Source organism: Canis lupus, chromosome 16, assembly GCF_003254725.2.
Source record: "Canis lupus dingo isolate Sandy chromosome 16, ASM325472v2, whole genome shotgun sequence".
Taxonomy (NCBI): Eukaryota; Metazoa; Chordata; class Mammalia; order Carnivora; family Canidae; genus Canis; species Canis lupus.
This window is the reverse complement of record NC_064258.1, coordinates 3,950,976-3,970,931: the sequence shown is the minus strand read 5'-3', so window position 1 is coordinate 3,970,931 and position 19,956 is coordinate 3,950,976. Positions and strand designations below refer to the sequence as shown.

At 35.3% G+C, this 19,956-nt stretch overlaps 1 protein-coding gene across 1 annotated transcript in view; it reads left to right on the top strand.

Annotated features, from left to right (window-relative positions):
* Nucleotides 1–19,956, top strand: part of CNTNAP2 (contactin associated protein 2) — a 1,981,926-nt gene that overhangs the window by 138,025 nt on the left and 1,823,945 nt on the right. The gene's annotated exons all lie outside the window — the stretch shown is intronic.

Below are 19,956 nucleotides of genomic sequence, written 5' to 3'. Positions count from 1 at the left end.
TGTCAGCTCCTTACTATGAAAAGATGATTAAGAGAGCATGTTCACCCATATATAAATTATAATTTGGTGTGTTTTGAAGGTATCATTTTGCCTGACAGTATGAGCAAAAAGCAGAAAATGGTGATTGATTAATCTTATTTTCTGGTGATGCAGAAATCTAATAAACTCAAAATGTGAAGTGAAATGAAGATAAGGAAATTGAAGTAATCAATATTTCTGGTTGGTGCTCACTTGCATTACAGTGCTAAGAGTCATCATGGAAATAGGAAAGGATAGATGAATGCCCTCTTGTTCTGGTCCAGCATTAGGATGGGTTTAGACCACTGTGTCGGGGATGGGAAAGTCACAAATCTGCTAGCCTTAACACATGTGATGATTAAAGGTAAATCATTTTAAATAACTTCAAAACTCTTATCTTCAAAGGTTCTGAGTCCCACAAGATAGGAACAAAGAATGTTGGAGTATGTGGTTTCTTCACACATCTGAAAGACAATAATTTTCTAAACCTTCTAAAGAATATTGTGAAATGGATAGAAACCTCTTGAGAAACTCCTGTTGTCATTGTATTTTGAAAGCTGTAGTAAATCACTTTTTGCCCTTACTCTAAATAACGAGAACTGCTCTTTTTTTTGTTATTCCTAAGATATATGGTAAAAATTGCTATGGTACAAATTATAATACTATATTGTATTGTTAAAGCGGAAACTGCATCCCACTACAACAGAGTTATGCATTACTTTTTGAAAAAACAATATGTAATAATATAAGTATCGCGAAACTGATTAGGGAAAAATCATTCATCTTTGTCATGAAAGTTTTTGTTCATAAAAGAAATACACTTGGAGAAAAACACACACATATACATATAAACAAAAAATCATATTGCTAACTCGTAAACGCTGTTAACTTGTGTACAGTTACTATAATTTATTTAAAGATTTTTATATTTATAACTATAGTTTTATATTATTTTCCACTTATATCAAACATTATACATTTTCATGAATTTATTTTAGAAGTTCTCTGCTGTCTTGCTTATATATTTATGATCGACATTTTAGAGATGCTGTTAGTTTTTTAGAAGAATGTAAAATAATTTTGCTGAGTAAAAAATATATATATTTAAATTAGCATTTCTTTGATTACTACTGCAGTTGAAATTTCTTCTGTGTGTTAGCAACTTTTATTTCTTCTTTTACAACTTGTTTTTATGTCTTTTCCATGTGTAAATTGTGAACGAATTATTTTCCTCATCAATTTGAATAATACTGCTTTTTAAAATAATACTGCTTTTTTAATTTGGAAATCTCTAATAAAATGTAATAATCCTATGGAAATATGGGTATGAGTAGGAGGCTACAAAGTTATCTGTTTAGAAATATTGATTACATCATTACATTAGTTATGATAAATCGTAAACAACATATGTGTTCATCAGTGGGGGTTGGTCAAATATATTCTGCAAAAACTTAGTGTTAAGAAAAAAAATGAATTAAATGTTTAAAGATTAAAATACTAGATGAAAAATATGAATAAAAAAACAAGAGAAATAATATGTTTATAACAACACACAAATCTGGAGGGATATATACCAATATGTTAATATGCTCATCCCTGGAGGATGTGTTTGGAGGGCTTTTAATTTCTGAATTACATTATTTCTGTGGTATTTTAAATGTTTATTCATTTTTACATCAATAAAGATGCCAAATGGTTTTAAAATGTATTTTTGTAGCATTTCCTATATTTTATCATTTTTTTCTTGTTTTATTTAGGGCCTTTTTGATACTTGGATATTTGGTAAGGCTCATTTCTTGTCTAGATGTGTCATTGTACTCTTTGCCTGTCTTTTCTTGCATGGATACTGCACTGATACTATGTGTTTGAAATGTATTAAATATTGTACAGAAATAATTCTGCCTTCTGAGTTTTATGTATGAATGTTATTTTAGCTAGACTTATCTATATGTTCTTTCAGGAAGTTTTTAGATTGATATGGTTAAATTCTATACACACATGTAACACTCAGTGAGCTTTTGATGGACGATGCCACAAACATACACTTAAATGTGATTTGATATTTTTTACAATACTAAAACCTGAACTGTATGTCAAGTTATGCATGCCACCTTGTTCATGGAAATAATTGTCTTTGTCAGAGAATTTTTAATTTGACAAAAGCCTGAAACTCCCAAATGCAGCCAAAATATGACATATGCAAATAATAATAGATGAGAAAGGATTTTTTTAAAAATGCTTTATGTAAATGGAGGCTATAAAGTTATTATTATTATTGCCATAATTATATAAATTAAACTATATACATGGTAATATAATCATTACTATTATTAAGAATGACCCTTAAGTGAAACAGGGAACAAAAGCTTTTCTATTTTTTCCTCCCTTCCTTTTTTCCATAGCTCTTCCTCCCTGTCTCTGGATGCCTGCCTTTTTTCATCTCAAGAAATCAAGTCCCCATCTCACTTCCTGAAATCAATCCTTGCCCTTTGACATCAAGGCTTGTCAATGTCCATGTCTCTCCTTTTCTCCACCCCATCCCTCCATGTTCTCTTGCGGCCACATGGATAAGATGGTAGATTGACCCCCATTCCAGAGTCTGAATCAGAGTCATTCAAAATTCTGGCTGCACATTAGCATTATTGGGGGAGTATTTTTTCCAAATATGACCATCTCTTATTATTCACTGTATGCATTTCTTAGAATGCAGCCCTGGATTCTAATCTCACGTGAGTGGGGCATGGCCCAGACTTGGGTGTTTTCAAAGCTTCTGGAATTGTTTGAAGGCCCACCCAGTTCTGCTAACTTCTGGTCTAATCCTGTGACTATAGTCCTGTTTCCTTTACCAGAGTTGTGCCTTCAGGGATGGGGAGCTATAAACCAATCAGTGAGTGACCAGCCTCAGGGCAGGCCAAGAACTTCTTTGAGCCAATGAGATAATATCAGATATTTGCTGAGGGGGAAGAAAGAGCTTCCTTTCTCTTTGACAAAGTTTTTTGAAGTGACTGTCACTCTTTCTGAAAAGTATGGCCATCCTGCACTCACTCTCCCTGAGGATGAAGGCTCCTGACCAGGAACTACTGACTGATTTACAAGAGTTACAGAGAGAAATCAAAGTTATACATGGACCATACCTGATCACATCTCTACACCTGGATGTGTTAAGTTATTGGAACCAAATATTATGTATTGTTTGTGTCATCTCAAGTTTAATTTCCTGCCAACAAGAGAAGATTCTAACCAATGCAGCTTTCCTTGATGCCGAGGCCTGAGACATTGATATGGCTTAATAGGATCCTATAAACCAGCAGCATCTTTCATTTTAATAAAGGTTGAGTAGCTCTGTACTAAAGAATAAATCTTACATGGTAGAATTTTAAGCATCAGCGAGAAGATGAGATAGAGATAGTGCCTTTTTGGTATTCCTGTCATGATTTTTATCAAATTGAGCATTTAACAAAAACACGTTGAAATAAGACTCAAATGTTTAGCTTTATACCAGCCTTTCACTACCTGTATGCTTTCATTGAAATTACCCAATTTCTTCAGGTTCTCTTACCTATAAAATAGTACATATATCACAGGATTATGATATGTGATAAAGGATAAAAATGAAATAATGTATGTAAAATTTCTTAACACATCAGCTGGTACATTAAAAAAAGATAGGCCATTCTGTATTACTATAGAGTAAAGGATCCTTTACAATATGTGTGTGTGTATATATATATGTGTGTGTGTGTGTGTGTGTGTGTGTGTGTATATGTGTGTGTGTGTGTATATATATATATATATGCTTTGTTTCAGTTACAAAATCTAAAAGCCCTAAAATCCAAACGTAGAGATGGACAAAGGAGAGTTTAGGTTAGCACTGTTGTTTGAGATGTGAGTACAAGTGCCTACCTGATTAATCAGATTTATTTTGGCTTGCTAATTTGTAGATCTATGAGTAGAAGCCAATTCTGTAGACACACGTGGGAGTGCTTCCACACTTGAGTGGGCCTATCCCATTCTTGATCTTAAGCCTGTGCTTTCTACCTTTTGCTTCCAAAATGGCACCTACTGAAACGCAAGGGAAAATGTGTATAGCTCCAAAGAGGTTAGGGCTTCTGATGCTTGAAGACACTACAAAGCATTGCTCCACTCACTGTATCTGCTACCCGTGTGTCTCCCCTTCTGATATGAATGATTGGATGGAATCCCGGCCTACCTCACCTGCCTTTGGAATACACTGTACAACTTTAGTAGTCTGTCTGATGCCTGGCAAAGCAGGTTTATTGTAAAGGTATAGTCCAAATCTAGACTCTCAGGGCCACAGAAAAATGATTCAGGAAGGTACAATGTATACTATTTAACTTGATAATAATGTGATTTTTAAAAACCATATTATTGGCCTATTCTCAGGAAGAAGAAAACAATTTCTAAGAGACTAGGGGTAGGTTCCTGAGACACCAGATATTTTTTTTTTTTTACACCAGATATTTTTAATCAGAGAAACCTCCCACTGTCAGCTGGCAGTAGGCTATACTTTTTAAATGAATTGTGTTTAAGATTCATGATTCATAAGCAGTAGATACAAAGGCCATGTTCTCAATACAAAATATAGTCTGATAATAGGTCAGAACGTTTGAAATTTTGAAATGTTCTAGAAAAATATGAACCACCCATAGCTGAAATTAGGGCTTTTCTTGCTACGTGGCCAAATTTTGTGCTTGAGCAATTAAGTTAAATTATTAAAGTTTTATTTTTTATATTTTGGACAGTACAGGATTCTGAAACTAGAATATTAAATCCTCAAATATTTAAAGGAGGCTTATGTACTAGATACTATTGATTATTATGAAACAGACAACTCTTCCTGTGATTTTACAAATGAGCCAGACAAATCTTTGTGTCTCATCACATATCACTTGAAATTTGATTTTTGTGTTCTCCTTAGTGTAAGCTAACACAAATTTCAACTACGTTGCCATTTAAAATAAATCTCACTTCAGCGAATGCTTTATAAATTCAAAGTTGTATTTTATAATTTGGTAATTTTGTGAAAATTCAAAGCATCAAATATATCTGAAAACTTTTAGTGACGTTTGTCTCATAAAGAAGTATGCAGTAGATCAGGAAATGTTAAGTCTTAAATTCATCTTCTTTTTATAATAGTAAAATTCTTAGTTATAAATGGAGTAAAAATAATCATACAAGAAAATACATGGCTCTGGATATTTTTAAATAAATTAGATATATGTGTTTGTTTTATTAGCAATTATTAGGCTTGCCAGGGTGAGTGGTCCCCATAAGAAAGGTGTTAGCAGTTAGCAGCCCATGAGTATGGAATATGAAACATAGGAAGAAAAATTTAGATCTCCTGTTTTTGCTTATTTTTATCCAAAACATAGACAAAGAGCTTTACTCATAATTTACAGTGGGGTCTGTACTTGTTGTCTTTATGCATGTCATCATATTTTACATTTGGTGCCAGTACTTCCTTAGCAGAAGACAAACTAGGTTGACAACAGACATTGTATTTGTCTGTTAACTCTCCTAAAATGAGATGTGGTTAAGGAATCCTTAGCAGAAGACAAAATAGGTTGACAACAGACATTGTATTTGTCTATTAACTCTCCTAAAATGAGACATGGCTAAGGAAGGATCGTATAAAGAAATCTCATGAATGTCATACTAAAAAAATCAAGCACAAACAGCAACAAAATGGAAAAGTTGATATTTACACTCCTTTCCTTGGCCACATTATGTTGTAAAAAATCAATAATGCTTTCATCAGATCTGGTAAGAATTTAGCCAAGGAGACAAAATATTATCCTAAAAGTAATTTGAAATGTGAATAAATCTGTCATCGTTAATAGTAAGCCTGACTTTGTGTATGTTGTTGATGACAACTAGTAATAATTGTTCATAGAGACTTTATTTTTTAAAACACACGTTTTGGAGAGTATGCAGACTCAAAATTATTTCGTTGAAAGGATTACACGATTTAAAATATTTAGAGTGACCAATGTAGAGGAAAAGAACAGGATATTCCAGTAATTTCACCTCGTTGCCATAATAAAACCAAAAGCATTTCTATGTACCTTTTATAATGTATCAACCTCTTTCCAAATATGTTATATGTTTATGAAATCAAGGTTCTGAAAGACTGCAAGTTGCTCAAGGGCATAATTGATAAATGCAGTATCAGTAACCTCCCCTGTCTTGAGAGCTTGTTTGGAGGTTCTAGCAGGGGAGCGCAGCTACTCGTATACCGTTGACCGAAGAGCGGTCCTCCTCTATCGGGGATGGTCGTCCTCTTCGACCCAGCGCGCAGCTTCGGGAGGGACGCACGTGGAGCGGTGAGGGAGGAAGGGGACACCCGCCCAGCCAGCCAGAGCAGCCGCATCAACCCTGGCGATCGGTGGGGTGACAGATGTCGCAGCCAGATCGCCCTCACATCCAACCTCCCCTGTCTTCTGATTTCAAATTCTGTGTTTTTCCAGCTTCCAGTTTCAGTCGCAGCCGGTCAGCCTAGATAAAATTGAATCCAGTTAACTGGCAACCAAGATGCCAAAACAGAGTCCTTGTATTATCTGATGTTCTCCATTTTTACTTTTTAAAAGTAATAAAACTGTCAATATGATATTGACAGTAAATTTACTAGCCATTCATGAGATTAACCTTCCTAAAGAATGATCATCGCCTCCAATAGAAGGAGCCTGATGGGGTTTGACAACTCAATTTATCACTGAACAGGGTGCAGGTAGGTGAGGGATAACACTGCTTGTCTCCTGAGCAGACACTCATTTGTGCCATCTGGACTAGCAAATGATTTCCCTTCCGTTCTCCATACTCCGCCTCCCAACTGGCTCTGAAGATGTCTCTTGCAACTGATGGCTCACTGCTGAGTTGTGTTAGCAACTACTTGACACTTGGCTTCTGAATGATGTTCACCCAGTTTTTTTCTAAGGTTCAGATTCCCTGCAGCACTTCTCACAGTCATTCAAGGCCTGTAGACATTTCATGGAAATTTATAGAATGAAAAGCAGTTAAATCATTTCCCTATAATAGATAATGTGATTTTGCATAAAACATAAAACCTCTAGCATAAGAACAGAGTCCAGTCAACTTGTTTGTGATTCTGCAGAGCTTGGCAGTGATAAATTTACCAAGGTAAGTGCCACTTAGTTATTAAAATCTTTTCAGTAGAAACAACTTCTTCAGGGACAGACTAGCCTACCTTGATTTTTTTTTTTTCGTAAGTTAAGGTCACAAAAAGAAATGATATTGGCAAATTTAAAAATGATCCACTGTGTAAAAAAAGTAGCTTTAAATAAAGAAGCTAATTGTTCACCTTGCCAATATTGACTTGATATAGACATGGATGTTAATATGTAAGACAATGATCTCAAATGAATTTTGGAAGTGGCTATAATGTAAATCTCTAATTAATGTTGAATATCGTGAGCACATCTCCATTTCCACTTGTTCATGTTTCATGACATGAGAATCTGTACTATCTTTTCAACTTGTATTTATTATACAGAAACGTATGAATTAGGCACAATTTGACTAAAATCGATCTTTTGTGCTAGTGAAAATTGTAAGATCTGTACAGCAAAGAGAAAACATGTAGATTTTTATTAAGACAGCCATTTTTAGGTAAAATGTGACTCCATGAGAAAAAAAATGTTACATTTCCCTGTGTCATGTTAGGGTCAGTAATAGACAAGAGTTTCTCTTGTGCTGACCATATTAAGACTTTCTCTAAGAGAAACTCTAAAATGAGCCCGTGAATAATTAATCACCCGTAGATGCTAAGATTTTTTTTAAGGAGCTGGGGCTTCCTAAGTGTTTGGTTTATCAGGAGACTGTCTAGTCCATGGGCAATGGCATTAATGGCATTTCTCAACAGAGGCACTGTGTGCTGAGCTAAACACAGTATGGGATTTGGAATCATACAAAGCGAATTTGATTCTCATTTAACCCCTGATTTTGTCACATGGGAAAACTATTATCTGAGCTTTAGTTTCCTCACCTATGAAATGGAACAATTAGAGTTTCCTTGGAATTTTTTTTTGCTTTTGAGATTTCAGTGATTTTGCATAAAACCTCTAGCATAAGAACAGAATCCAGTCAACTGGTTTGTGACTCTGCAGAGCTTGGCAGTGATAAATTTACCAAGGTAAGTGCCACTTAGTTACTAAAATCTTTTCAGTAGAAACAACTTCTTCAGGGACACACTAGCCTACCCTGATATTTTTTTTTCTGTCCAGGCAATTTCCCAAATCATTAAGAATTTTGCTTTTCTCCTCATTCAGCCATTCTTTATACCCAGCCAGAATGAGCTTTTCAAATAAAAATGTGATTGTGTAGCTCCCTGCTAAAAGCCCTTGAATGACTTCCTATTGTTCTGGGATAAGAGCCCAAATACTTATGTAATACTTCAAGGGCCTGGGTAGGCCGACCCTGTCCACCTGTGCAGAACAGAGCAGTAATTCACCAATGTGCTGCTGTGTCCCTCACCCCTCCCCGCCCCTGGAGTTAGTGACCATCCTTCAATCTTAAACCGCGATGCACGTCTGTAAGCCTATATGTAATCATCAGAACATCTGGTAATAGGACAGATGATGCCATTAAAAACACAAGGTGATTAGAACATCCATCTGAAACAAATAGGAAAATCTCAATAGGAGCAGCAAGTATTGCTAAGAGTCACATGAAGGCAAATGCAACGTTAATGTGAATTTAAAGAAAAAAAACAAGTGAGACAAAAGGGAGCATTTCAGTTGCCGCCACCTTTTCCTAAAGAATGAATTGCTTTCAGATTATTCTTTCTGCCTTCAAAAAAAAAAAAAATAACAAAATTTGCTTGCCCCAAGGGGGTATGACTCACGCTGCTGAAACTCACATGAGATCAATTTGTGGGCCAAACGATCAATTTAATAATTTACATTGGGATATATCTCTTCAAAGTAGGTGTCTCCACTGGGACATTGAATTAGCATTAGAAGGCTTGGCTGGCAAACAGGGAGGCTGATTTCTGCAGGTGCCGAGAGGCAGATAAGCCTGCTGAACTTAACAGGTTGCCTGTCAGGGCACCTTCTCCCCAGTGTCCTGCAGCTATATTATTTTTTTTTTCTCTACAATCCGTGTTTGCAAAGATACGAGTTATTTCCCAACTCATTCTTACCTCCACGTTGACCTCTGAAAAAAACTGAATGCCACAGGGGAAGAGCTTCCAGCAGACACTAATCTTTTTTTTTTAAGGCTTGTGACTTCTGATCATGTGATGTGCCTCCATCTAGACACACGTACTTATCCAGATACTGCTTTAGATGGGGAGATTTCATATACATTTGTTTGATCATATAGAGGTAATATGACAAGAATCTCAAACTAAGCTATTTTTAAGTTTGCCACAATTTTGCTGCTTAGATAAAAGGTTTCGGTACTGTAAACAGGACCACAGAATTCCAGATTTGAAACTTAAAATTATACATGCATGTGAAGAGTTACTGTTCTCTTACCTGTAAAAAGATATCTAGAAATTTTTTTTTTTTTTTTTTTTTTTTTTTTTTATTTATTTATTCATGATAGTCACAGAGAGAGAGAGAGAGGCAGAGACACAGGCAGAGGGAGAAGCAGGCTCCATGCACCGGGAGCCCGATGTGGGATTCGATCCCGGGTCTCCAGGATCGCGCCCTGGGCCAAAGGCAGGCGCCAAACCGCTGCGCCACCCAGGGATCCCGATATCTAGAAATTTTTAATGTTATAGCTGCTCAAGGAGAAATATAGAAATAGTTGCATCTAAATATTTAAATGAATCTTAAATTGAATATTAAATTCCCCTCCCATATTTAGAATTAGAAAATTGATTCCAGTGTACGTAATTATGTGATAAAGGATTTATATTTCCTTGGCTCAACACTAGGAAGCACATTAGGTTGAAAGATAGGGAGAGATGAATTCTTTTTTACTGATTTTAGAATATGTATTTGAAAAATTAGATGAGTCTTACAGATATTAAGAGTTGTTGACTGCCTGAAAGAATAAAGCTTCTTAATAGAGAATACTGTAATGTGCATAAAATCAAGAAATTGTAAGTCCTATACTTTGTACAATTCTGGATAATTTAACCAGTCTTCTGACCTGTCTACAGTATAAAGACAAATAATAGAGTGAAGTTAATGCATTTTGTGCTATAGACCTAACCACTCATTCAGACAAATGGGAATTGATGTAGTGTAAGGAGAAAAGGCTGCTCATTTCCATTCACCCTGGTACAGATTTTTCTCCCTTCTTCTTAGAGAAAGAGCAAACTTCAAAGAACAAAGACAGGCATATTTTTATGTTTGTAAACAACTTAGCACTTAATTAATGGTACAAAATGTTAATTTGATTGGAAAAATAAAGATAATCAAAAGGTGGGAGGTAGAGAGTTGCATTCAAGCATATGACTTATTTTATGTGTCCATGGATTTTAAATAAATGGTGAAAAGTTGACTATGTTTAATTTTCTTTCTACATTGATTCATTATTTTCTTTTCAAATCTCGTTTGAAATTGTAAAAAGCGTAACTCTGTCCTTAGTAATTTTCATTATTCACCAGAGTGGTATAAAATCAACAAGTTCAAATCAGATTAAGCCCTGCTGCCTGCATAGTTACTCAATATTATGTATGAGTGATTTGGGCCTTCATAAAGAGAACATTTATATTCCAAGTCATATTTAAAATTTGTCTTTATTTTCTTTTACTCTTTTAATAGGAAAAGGCTTATTTCTCACCTGCAATCCGTTTTATTAAAAAAAGAAATTTCATTATAGGAAATTAGCTCATTTCGTATTCCAGAGCAGAAACATGAAGGCGAGATGAATCTATAGCACAAAATACATGTCTGTGTCAAATATTCTAACACAAAGAGTGCCTATTTCATTATTTTAATATGTCTGAAATTTATTTTATGTTTGTCAATAAAACATGGAACTGTTAACTATTTTTTCTCTTGTGCTTATTTATTATAATTTTAACAGGTAAATGGATACTTCCTTATGCCATAAACTTTAAGCTTACTGGCAGATTAGGATAAGACAAATAAGATAAATAAGAATTTTACCTTAAAATATTTAAGCTACAACAACTAATAATTATGTATACAACCTATTTTTTGTTTGTGTAAAGAGAGGAGAGAAGCATGTATGTGTGGGGAGGGTCTTCATGGCTGCATTTACAGAAGCAGTAGTATTGAGTGAATCTCAGATGTCACCTCAACCACTTCTCCAACTTGAACATGGAGACCATTTTTTTTTAAAGATTTTATTTATTTATTCTTGAGAGACACAGAGAGAGGCAGAGACATAGGCAGAGGGAGAAGCAGGCTCCCTATAGGGAGCCCAATGTGAGACTCCATCCCAGACCCAGGGATCATGACCTGAGCCAAAGGCAGATGCTCAACCGCTGAGCCACCCAGGCGTCCCTGGAGACCATGTTAAACCCAAGTACACCAAATGCATCCCCTAACTTCGGGCCTGAGAGAGCAAATCAACCTGGTGCTCCCATGTTCACAGAACTAAGAAATACTTCTGGGCAGCCCAGGTGGCTCAGTGGTTTAGCACCACCTTCAACCCAGGGCGTGATCCTGGAGACCCGGGATTGAGTCCCGCATTGGGCTCCTTGCATGGGGCCTGCTTCTCCCTCTGCCTGTGTCTCTGCCTCTCTCTTTCTGTGTGTGTCTCTCATTAATAAATAAATAAAATCTTTAAAAAAAAAAAAAAGAAATACTTCTGCAGGACACTGCCACTTGTTAAACTAGTTCTGTAGAAAGCTTATCTGCTAACACACGATTCTCAAGCAGAGCAAAGCTGTTTCTGTACTGGTGTTAATTATTTATTAATGCAGTGAAAACACTTTAAATTCCAATTAAATTGTCACTAATTACTTGTGAACTAGAAGCTAAGATGCTTAGTTTCCTACTTCCTTCTGAGAAAATGTGAATGCTCCCCCATCTGTGGAGTCAGTTCATAGGAGAAAGCCTTTATGTTGGAATCAGAAAAAGAAAAAAAAAAAAAAAACTGGGTTTGAAACTACCTGGGTGCTCGTGGATAAGCCTGTTAAGCACTGTGAGCCTCAGATTTCTGCATGTATTATGTAAGTTTAGACAACTGATCTGAGTTTAATGGCTCATTTAAATGAAAATGTATATATCCCCTAGAACAAATATCTTAATTTAGGGGTCAGTGCCAAAATGTTGCCAGTGCATAGCAAAGCATTGCTCAAATGAGCTAAGATTTGTTTTATTGATGATACATAGTGGTTGTCTTAGTTTTGGAAACTGTTTTTCTTATTCCGCCCCGCACTCCTTTTTCAAATAGAGACAGCAGAAATTACAGTAGGGTTCCCTTGCCAGCCACAAAATGTTCTATTTTACTCTGTTTTTGTTTTTCTCCCCCCATTTTCTAGAATCTGCTACATCAGTTTGGAGCCAGATACTAAGATGGCAAATGATGAAAATCTTTCTGTGAAATAAAAACTTGATGATATGGGGATCCCTGGGTGGTGCAGCAGTTTGGTGCCTGCCTTTGGCCCAGGGCGCGATCCTGGAGACCCGGGATTGAATCCCACATCGGGCTCCCGGTGCATGGGGCCTGCTTCTCCCTCTGCCTGTGTCTCTGCCTCTCTCTCTCTCTGTGTGACTATCATAAAATAAATAAAAATTAAAAAAAAAAACTTGACGATAAATCCTTAAATATATTGTAAGAGAGAGGTCTATGAGACTTCAGAGGATAGGGAAATATTATAAAGAAATATCAATCATATAAGAAAAACTTTTTTAAATACAATGAACTGAGGGTCAGGAAATTCAGCTCAAAGGCTAAACTCTACAAGGTTCTGTTTTTGGGTAGCCCATAGCTAAAACTGGTTTTAAAATGATTTTAGAAAATAAAAGCGTGACATTTTATGAGACATGAAAACTATAAGAAAGTCATGTTTTAATATCCATAAAGTTTTATAAGAATGCAGCCATGCCTATTTGTGCATTGTATACACTGCTTTTAGAAAGTTTAGTGACGGGCATGGAGAACATATGTAACCAGCAAAGCCTAAAATATTTACTACCTAGACCTTGCAGAAGTTTGCTGACCCCTGCCAATGGACTTGAAGGCAGGGACAGCATTAAATCCTAGTGCCTGGCTAAGTATTTAGCATATAGGTTTGCACATAAATATGTAAAGGCAGAAAACATGTAAACACACTGAGATTATGTTCTCATTATCGAAATGAACAAATAAAATTTTTAAAAAGTAGTAAAATTGTGTTACATGGAAACAATAAAAAATAATCAATATATAAAAGACCAGCACAATCACTGCTTTTTAAAATTTGTAATACCATGAACAAAGGAGTTTACACGAGAAAGTTTTAGGTGTATGAGACTGTAATCAGTGAAAACGGTCAGGCTGGATTCTCTCCCTCCTTCCTTCCATCCCTCCCTCCCTTTCTCCCTTCCTCTTTCTTTTTTTGGGGGGAAATTGTTCAGTTTTAGACCTGCCTGAATTCTGTCTTTCATTTCTTTTAATGAAAATGAAAAAGAAAATAATTCTATGTAATTATTCGACCTAGGCATCTGTGGTTGTTTACTTATTAATTCAAGTCCAGAGGTGGCTAATAATACTGTGGAAATACCTGTAATACGAAGCATGTAATGGCAAATCTCTTCATAACTGGACCTAGGTCCCTGGAAACAAAGTGTTCTAATTATATATTAACATTTAGTAACTAAATAAACTAGTACATTTTACTTCACACCATGAACTTTTCCTTAGGAGAAAATAATTTTAAATCCATCCCAACTATCTCCAGAATTTCGTCTGATATAGGACTGTAAACTTTCATTTTAAAATGCAAACTGTCATTTTATTTTGCATTGTTCTTTTATATTTGCTTTGGCTTGGTGTTTTCTTTTTTTTTTCTTATTCCTCAGATTTCTCTAATTTGAAAAAATACTGCTAAATATATACTCTCAAATGCTAAAGGAAAATAATATATAGGAATATATATATTATATATAGGAAAGGGATTGAAGTAAATTAAATTATATATTATATTTATTCTTATATATTATATATAGGAAATGAATTAAAAAGGCAAATAAAAAACCCTAAAAACAGCTCAGTTATATGGTGAGCTTTAAAAGTATAAAGGTTGTTTTGTTTGCAATTCCTTTTAAAGAGTCTTTCCCTCCCTCTCTCTCTCTCTTTGTATGTGTGTGTGTGTGTGTATATATATATATATATATATATATATATATATATATGTATATATTTCAAGATGTATATCTTATGTATTTATACATATTTCAAGATGTATATAATAACTAAGAAGTTGGGCTAGAGAGGTCATTGGTCCAGTTACTAGAAAGTCTTTCCTAACTCATTTGATGAAAAAGAGAGAAATCTGTCCCATCAGGGAGTGGTCTTCACTTCTCTTCTTTCTGGACTGGACTTTCCTTCTGGCCAGTGATTAGCGTTAACTAACCATTCAGCAAAATCACAAAGTGGAGAAGCTTTAAAAAAAAAAAAAAAAAAAAAAGGTTAATGGCTTTTGTAAATCCAGTGCCCTAAGCAAAATTAAATAGAACATCTAGTCATTCATCACAGGCTCCCTTAACAATTTGCAGCTTCTTGGTATTCCTAGAACCAGGGAATTCAAATAACTTTTACTGAGAGCCAACTTGGGCCAGACAGTGATGAAGAATGATGTATTGAGAGGATATGTGGATCTTGCTCTCCAGGAAATGTGGCTAGAGGAGGAGAGGTCACTAAGAGACTCCCCATTCTTCAGAGGGAGGGATCCTGTGCCATGCGGTCGGTCTGTCTCCAAACAGCATCCTGTTTATGGAAACCCTATGTGTGTAAAGTCCTGCCAAGATGTTAGTCTCACATACTTGTCCTACAAACACCGTCTCCTCCCAGTACATTCCTTATATATTGAGATAATCAATTTTACTTGTCTTTGGTTTAATTTATGACTAACAAAACTTATCTCACTTTTATCATTTAATCTTTTTATCTTCAGTTAACATCCAGGAACAAAGCCTGAGCCATAGAGAAGTAAGCTGAAGTAATCATATTTGAGTTTATATATTCTTCATGTTTTGAACTAATTCCAGAATATTATCAATCATATTGAGATATGATACATTAGCTTTGTGTTTAGGTACAATTGTAGGATGCAGTTTTTAAAATCATAGTTTCAGGGCACCTGGGAAGCTCAGTCAGCAGAGCATGTGACTCTTGATCTCAAGGTCCTGAGTTCAGGCCCTGTGTTAGGCATAGGGATAAATAAAATAAAAAGAAAAGAAAGTAAAATAAAATAAAATAAAATAAAATAAAATAAAATAAAATAAAATAATAAAATAGCTTAATTCTTGTTTGCTGAAAGATAACTCTTCCTAACTGAAGGAGATTTTTAATGAGGAATTATTTGCTATCTTTAGCTATTAACCAATCAAATTATAAGATGTTAGAAATTCTAATATTTTTCTTTCACTTTTTTGCCCTCAAATTCTAAATTATCATTGAGATAAAAATAATTGGTTTTATTACATTTTTAGTTAAAGAATTCCACATTCAAGTATCAGACACAGGAAGTTATGTTTTATATCTGAAAATTAGCAAAATAGTCGTAGCCCATCCATTTCAGCCAACAAATGCTTAATGGAGTGTCTACTATGGACCAATCCCATACTGATGATAACAAGATGAATTTGGCAAGATGGTATGAAGTTCAGTACCATTATTTTACTGCCAGCCTCAGGGAGAAATAAGGAAAAATAGGTTTGTGGGCTTGAGATTGCACACAAAAATATTTTTTCAACAAAAGTCTGTGGGGATGGGGATTTTATCCTTCTGAATTTGCAGTCTGGTTAATCTTTGTAACAGTGTACATAAAGACGTGTTTTTGTAAATAAGCACCATGTCTCAAGTTGAGAATTATTTTCATTGAGGTTTCAAGGTTTTAGAGATGTCAAAACCTAAAAAATTATAGCAATCTAAGTAGATATTATCTCCCCCTTTCACTCATTAGACTACATTTTTTTCTGCAAACGTGAGAAAAATTGTTCTCTGTAGATTTTTTCGCCCCTCAATAATAAAGATAATAAAATTTTTGATTTGGTTTTTTTTAATACAAGATGGGTCTTATAATCCTGGCTTAATTGTTCTTAATCCAGAAAGCTTAGAATTACTGTCCTGAAATTAGAAACAAATTTTTCATGAAAATGTGAAAAAATTATCTTAAGTGAACGCTCTCACTTTACCTTATTTAACTTTGTTTGAGAATGTTTAATAGAGCAAAGCAGAATTTTTCTCTTGAGGAGTTACCGTGCTCTCGGACTGTTTTCTAATTTGCTCTCGGACTGTTGAGATTTCAGGAGATGGCGTTTCTAATCTGCTGTAATAATGTTGAGGAAATATGCTGCCTGATAAATTAGGATACTGCATGGCTGTCCCACACCCCATTATACCACATATTATTGCTTCGCCCCGGTAATTAAGCCAGTGGCCATTAACATCACAAATAATACAAATTAATGTGGCCACATATTTTAGCATAGATAATACAGCTGCTAATAATGGCCTGTTTATCATCCTGTCACCTAAATAAATCCACAGTACCAAGATCATGGTGAAACCAAAAGGTACACAGTGGAAATTGCAAAAGTTGCATATATATGAAAGTTTAAAGTTCAATTTTTTGAAACATAGAAGTTCTAAGTATTTATAGAAAATAGATCAGAAAAAAAAAAAAGAAAATAGATCAGCAAAGTATTTTCTTTTAGATAAAGACAAAGGCAGTTATTAGCACCTATACTATTTCTTTCTATATGTTCCTAGAATGCTGTTCTAATATTAATAGAAACAATAGAAATACTATTTCCTCTGTATTACTTTTTAAAATACAATAAAAGCCCAGAAGTAAAAGTGTATCAATTCCCAGGCTGTTACTCCATTTGTTTTTTCTCAAAGGAACATTTCCTATTTACATCATATGTTCAGTATAACACTTCTCAGTACTCCTATGTAATACTATACAGAGAGAGAGAGAGAGAGAAAAAGACATTTTAAATTAGGGATCATTGGTCTATGAGTGTGATCTCTTATTTATATTCAGGCTTTATGTAGGCTGACATTTTATAAAGAAAAGGCTATCTTTTGATATTTAAAAAATTAATACCAGTGACATAAAATTTTATTGAACTAATCATCTTCAGTGTTAGGTATATATTTGAATTCCATTTCATAGCCATTTTGGGAGACTAGAAACAGGAAGAGAAATGGATGACCAAAATTATAAAATCATAAAGACCTAGGAAACAAACACGAGGAAGGTATGGGCCAATGAGGAAAACAGGGTGGTCAGAACAGAGGAGAAGAGGTAGCAGCAGAGCCAGTGCTGGTAGCAAGAGAAGGTAGTGGGTGGATGACACAGAAATGCAAGGGAAAGGTTCAATCTCAGAGGTTACCCGGATTCCATTTTAGAGAGTTACCATCAGAGAGTTAAGACTTGTACATGCTCCTCTTTGAAATGTGTATTAGTATTGATAACTTTTAAAAGGTTTTTCTATTGAGTTATTTGAAGCTCTGCACATGTAAGTGTAACTAGAATAAATACCTTCTTTGTCCAACGGCCCTGATGGAAGCTGCACCTGGTAACCCTAAAAACGTTCACATAAGCATATGCACACATGCACGCACACATGGCACATAAGTGAGCAATGAAAAATGTATTATATCCACTGCTACAAAGAAGTATATTTTGTTTGAGGAAACACCATGGTCAGCCTCTTGTCACTTGATAAAAAAGATGAGATGCTGTGGACATGAATGGAAGTGGCCATCAACATAGCAAAGGAAGGGATTCTCCTTCCCTGCAATCAGGAGAGGAAACTGTTGGTTTTGCTGCTGAAAGAGGAGGATGGGGGGGGGGGGGGAGAGAAGAGGAGGGAAAGATGGAGTCTGGGACTCTGTGCGGAGCCACTCTGCCAGTTTAATATCTTGATCTTGCTGTTGCTGAGTCTTGCCCTGTCTCTCTGCACTAATCTTCCAAAGGTCTGTGAGGCTCACAAATGCTTATTGTAGGGGATTTTCTTATGGAAGGTGAGACACTCAAGCGTAGAAGGAGCATAGACAGCAGCAGTTTAGCTAAGGAAATGGAGGACATTATTAGCAAGTCAATTATCCCACTGTCCATCCTCTTCAAAAATTCTGGAGAAGTTCTGGGAGGACTTGACATCTATAATCTGTAGAATTGTGGGGTGATTATGGGGTCTCAAGTCAATTTTACCTAAATGTCTGTGAATTTGGGGGCTATGAGATCACAGAGATTTTTGTTCAGATGTAGGATTATCAGGTTTTGGGGGGTTTATTTTTTGTCTTTCCTTATTTCATCCATCTATTTTTCACAAAGTCTGCCTGAACATTTGATCCACAGTGGATGTGATAAAAGCATGTTTTTAAATGCATGTTTCACACTGAAGACAGTAGGTTGGGCTTTTCTACTCAGACAGTTCTGTTCTAGAAGTTTAAGTGGAGAGAATGAGAAGGAAGGGTGATGTGTGGTCTTAAAGAGCGGTGTGCTAACTGCTTTGAAGGTGGGCAGGAGCCTGGCCTTGAGTGTCACCCTGACATGCTTTGCATCTCAGCTCTTCCATTTGAGCTCAGGCAGGTTTCTTGAACTTGTAGTTCCTGTAGAATATTTGAAATTTCTACTTAATTTTCATGTGATTATCAAGAGCAAGATTGCACGTAATGTGCTTAGCACAGTCTTTGGTACACAAGTATATGACGGCTATTATCATCAATAGTATTGTTAAATGATTAAAAATAAAAGTCTCAAAACCAATGGAGATTTAGAGTCCAGTGTATTTTCCAAATATGGAAGGAGTAAAATTTAAATTAAGCCTTAATGAATGAATAGATTTTATGTAGGTAGAATAAAATAAGAATCTTAGTTCAGATATGAGGGAAAGTCTATGCAACTATAGGGATTAATATGGCCCATAAAGTGACTGGGGGTAATACCTGGTGAGAATTCAAGGTAGATGTATGTTTGTGGTGGCAAGAAATGAGTTTAGCTATGCAGAATACTCTGAGGATATGGCAGAGCTTGACCATAAGAGGAATTTTAGCTCAATATGGTGCGTTAGAAGGAGCCATTATATTATAAATTTCTATACATTATGTATTTGGGAGAGTGGAAATATTATAGCCTGGTCCTGGAAAGTTTAACCCAATTGCATTATGTTAGTTAGAGACTCTTTAAAAATGTGACTGGAAGGCTCTGCAGTTGTTAGGGAATGAGGTGAGGGGAACTTGGAGTGATTTTGGCTGAAAGTAAAATCAACTTTTATATAAAGATACAAATCTGTAAGTAAAGAAGAAAGACTATAAGAATCCTTATGTACAAAATAAAAAGTCAGAGTGCTATAAGTAAAACAGTAATGAAAGAAAAGCAGTATGGTTCATCCATAAACTTAACTGTCCTTAATTTATTGCTGAAGGATATTTTTCTAAAAAAAGATTTTATTTATTTATTTATTTATTTATTTATTTATTTATTTATTTATTTGGCAGAGAGCACAAGCGGAGGGAGGGGCAGGCTCCCCGCTGAACAGGAAGCCAGGATGCAGGGCTCAATCCCAGAACCCCAGGATCATGACCTGAGCCAAAGGCAGATACCCAACGAACTGAGCCACCCAGGTGCCACTTATTGTTAAAGGATCTAAGGATTAATAAATAAAAATTGTATACATCTTATGTTGTAGAATGAAAGCAATGTTTGTGAGTTTAACCAATGGGAAATTGGTCCTGCTGATAAATAATACAACCTGTGCTTGAAGTATTACGAGAGAGAACATTAAACTAAATAGATATAATTTTGAAAGTTCCACT